Source organism: Lycium ferocissimum, chromosome 6, assembly GCF_029784015.1.
Source record: "Lycium ferocissimum isolate CSIRO_LF1 chromosome 6, AGI_CSIRO_Lferr_CH_V1, whole genome shotgun sequence".
Taxonomy (NCBI): domain Eukaryota; kingdom Viridiplantae; phylum Streptophyta; class Magnoliopsida; order Solanales; family Solanaceae; genus Lycium; species Lycium ferocissimum.
This window is the reverse complement of record NC_081347.1, coordinates 298199-302570: the sequence shown is the minus strand read 5'-3', so window position 1 is coordinate 302570 and position 4372 is coordinate 298199. Positions and strand designations below refer to the sequence as shown.

At 33.5% G+C, this 4372-nt stretch overlaps 1 pseudogene; it reads left to right on the top strand.

Moving 5' to 3' along the window:
• The first annotated feature begins 438 nt into the window (after positions 1-438).
• LOC132060508 (heavy metal-associated isoprenylated plant protein 7-like) lies at positions 439-4011 on the top strand (annotated as a pseudogene).
• Positions 4012-4372: the final 361 nt, after the last annotated feature.

The window sequence follows — 4372 nt, the reverse complement described above, 5'->3', positions numbered from 1 at the left end:
ACACACCTCAAAATTAATGAGTCAGCTGCAATGTGGACGAAATGTTATGAGCAAATTAAGTTATCACACGTCTTTTGGCGATTGTATTCAAACACTTGGTCTAGTCAGCTTCGAGGTGTGTTTTGATAAATAATGTGTGACAATTCAGGTAGAAAATACAAATAGCTGATAGTTCAGACAGAAAATTCGAAAAAAGTGATACTTTAAGTGTGTTTTGACCATTATAGCAAAGGGAAAGGTAACATAAAAAAACCAGTAGTAGACAGCTAGGACAAACAAAAGGATGCTGAATCATCCAAATTGGACCTATGTGTCTTTACCAACATCCAATTTTGGGAAAAAATACATATCAGATTTTGCTGTTGTCACCCTCTCTCCACCTCTACTTAAATGTGCTTCTCTCCCCCCCCCCCAACCAACTCCACCAGTTAGACAATTACAACAAGAGTCTCAAATACTAGAAATTAGAAAGAAAAAAAAAGGGCTTTTCATTTGCTTTGTAGAGTTTCACATTCATTGAAAATCAGCATATTTTAAAGAGCTTTTAGCATGGGTGAGGTAAGTTTTTATTCTTCAACACTATTTATATTTATGAAAAAGATTCATACTCGTCTTTGTACTTTACGAAAAGGTTTAACTTTGTCCTTTGTTAGACGTTCACTCATTCATGTCCTCACCGTAATAATTTTAGCTTAATTTGCCCTTAGTCACTAACGGATCAATATTATATATAGGAGAATTGTGAAAATTTGCTCTGGTGGTTTAGTTGCAAAACAAGGTGTAACATTGTTTGTGATTTGCAAAAAGCCTAATTTTGCTCTACTAGTAAAGTACAAGCGTAAATTAGACCCTAAACTTATAAATGAATGTAGGTATTCTATTTTCTTATTTAATCTTCTTGTTTTTAATGGCTGGATTTTGAATATTTAGGAGAAGAAAGAAGAGAAAAAGGAAGAAGAGGCTCAAGAGATAGTGCTAAAGATTGATATGCACTGTGAAGGCTGTGCTAGAAAAGTTGCTAGAGCCTTGAAAGGCTTTCAAGGTCTTATTTCTCTCAAATTTCTCCATTATTTTAAATATATTTTTTGGGTTTTAAAGATATTTTTTGGAACTAGACATTATTTTATTTCATCTACATTAAATTATTCTGTTTCCCATAACCCTTTACATGTTTTTCTATTCAAGAATTAATTTACTCACAAGTAACATTATTGAAACCATCCATAAATTAATTAGTGTATACTTAGCTTTTTTATTTGGTATAGAATGAGTGTCCACCTATATAATTAAGAAGAAATTAACTTTATTTTCCATATTCGTCTCTATATTTACTCAAGACAATAAATAAGCAAGAGTCTTATTAATCAACGGTAGCTTAGTCAAAATACCTATTTTTTTTTTCTTTAGGGGCTAAGTGGACACTTATTTTAAACCGTCCCTTGGGACATTTACTTTATGTGTTGTACATTGATGCTTTTCCGGGTATAATTTTTACGATTTTAAGTTATACACATTTAAAATAGAAAATAATTTTATATTATCAGTATCAAATTGGTGCTAGCATTACATACCCCGTAAATATCTCTTAATGGAGCAGGAGTAGAGGGAGTAACGGCAGATTACAAGGCCAGTAAAGTGGTGGTGAAAGGCAAAAATGCAAATCCGATTAAAGTGTGTGAAAGGGTGAAAAAGAAAAGTGGTCGAAAAGTTGAACTTATTTCACCTTTGCCTAACTCACCAGAAGAAAGTACTAAGGAAGAAATTAAGAAAGAAGAAGAGCCCAAAGAAGAGAAAAAAGATGAGGTAATTGTTTTACTTTCTATGAGTAATTATTATCACATTTCTCCATAGTACTTCTGATTTAATCATAACTTATCTCATTAGTTTGTTGCTTGTACAGTGATGTAATTTGTTCTTTTCTAGAACCATGTCTTCTTTAGAATGTAATTCTTGAATCTATATTGAGTGAATGAGTTATTCACTTTAAATCCTATATATGTTAGCTGACTGATCAAGATTGAGTCTTGAAATTGAAAATTTTTTAACTTGTTCAAAGTTGATTATTATTTACCTTTAGTTGTTTTTAGGAGTGGTAAAATTAGTCCATGAAATTATAACTTGTCCAATTTGTATTAATGATCCATCTATTTATTAACTCAATTCATTTCGATACACACGTTTTTGGTGATCCACTCCTAGTTGTCTCAATGGTACACAAGTTTTTGCATGGGATTAGTAACAATATCATTTATCTTTTTGGTTGATAGGGGAAAATGTACTTATAATAGACTAAAATTACCTGCCAACCAAGCACATGCAAGGTGACATTTCTGGAACAAACCAATGCGGTTCCTCATCCTTGGTACTTGCTTCCAAATACTTGTCCCTAAACTTCTAATTATGGTTGTGACTTATAAGTTGACAGATTTAGTTAAGATAACAGTGATACAATATTACAAATTATTGAACCCAAAATAGGCTATGGAAACAAACACAAAAATTTAATAAAATATAGCTTGGATGGACCATTGTACCTTCGTTACTTAACTTTCTTGCCGACCATAATACGAAAGGATTTTTTTCATCAAAGTTAGCAAAAGGATATGCTGGGGTACCCACTGGGCACATTTAACTATATTGCCGACATTCAACACAGTTATGTATTTTGGGCTGTTGTGTCTATTATACACATAGTATAAGAAGTACTAGTAATTACAATCACAAGACTAAAGGCCGAAAATGTTAAGGTGAACAAAAACAATAGATAAGCCTGGTTGGCTAATGACACCCGCAAACAAAATTTCATGTTGGAAGCTGATAAAAAGAAACTACATATTCTACAGCTTTGATGTAAAACAAATAATATCGCACCAGATTAAAAGTATAATTTGGGTTGGTTTACCCTAACTTGATGGGAATTATAATTCAGGTTTCTCGCAAGTTTGTGTGCAAATTATAGTAGGCTTTTCCTTCAGTGTTTGGGCGTAGAATTGGTACTGGAAATTAAGCATCAATTTAATTTGATCTTGATGCCATGTTAATTTATGGACACTTATTGTTAATGAATCTGTACACAAAATGGTACATTCTCTTTGGTTATTGAGTTACTTAATGTTTTGGACCTACATTTAGACAATTCAATGAATATATGTATTTAATCATTCGTATGTACGTCTGTCTAGACTTCAAAAACGTCTCGTATTCTACTTTTTCTTATAACTATATTTGTTCATTGATTAAATCACTTAACATGAAAGTGCCATATTTATGTGGCAGCCTCCTCCTGTTACAGCAGTTGTGTTGAACGTTCAAATGCATTGTGATGGTTGTGCTCAAGTGTTGCAGAAACGAATCCACAAAATCAAAGGTATAGTATAATAATTTATTCAGAACGTAGTAAGCTATTTTCTTTTTCAAAATTCAAAACTAATAGCTCAAAATCTTAGCTCCGCCTATAAATATACACCTTCTAGTAACTAATATGCATACCTTTTGTGGTGATGTCTTTAATTTGATAATGCCGTGCATGCAGGCGTAGAATCTGTTACGACAGACCTTGGAAAAAATCAAGTAATTGTAAAAGGTGTGATCGACCCAGGAAAAGGCTGATTCTTGATGTGTATAAGGGGGCCGCAAAACAAGTTTCAGTTGTAAAGAATAATATTGAAGAAAAAAAGGAAGAAGAGAAGAAAAAGGAAGAAGAGGAAAAAGATAGTAGTACTAAAGAAGAAGAAGAGAAAAAAGAAGGTGCAGAGGAAGGCAAAGGAGAAGATATCAAGAGAAGTGAATATTTGCCTCAAATGTACTACTACAATAGTAATATGGAGTATGCTAATTATTCCCCTCAGATATTCAGTGATGAGAATCCTCATGCTTGCTCTCTCATGTAACATTAGCCAAGTTTAATTTTAGGTCTCCAATTTTCTATGTGCTCTAGTAATTGTTACTTGTCGTAACTATAAACATGATCAATTGACAATTGAGGTTTTTTTAGCCTTCTCATCATGGCTTACATTAGTAGTTGTTTTCGACTCACGAGCGTGTGGAGAAAAAGTGTACATGAAGGGTGTGTTAGGTATGAAGGAAATCATTTTTTGGAAAAAAAATTCCAATTCTCTCGTGTTTGGATGACTTGAATTTTTGGAAAATGTTTTCAGAATAGACTGATTTTCATCCAATTTGAGGAAAATGACTTCCATATCAGAAATAGGCAAAACATTTTCTAAAACTATCTTTCAACCTCACCACGTTCGCCGCCACCACCAAATCCACCCAGTTGCCCCTGACCCGACTCCGAACCCAGGACCCAGTTTGGGGTCAGATCTCTGGTAGGATCCCGAGTTCAGGTCGATGCTCGGGTCCTGAGTTGGGG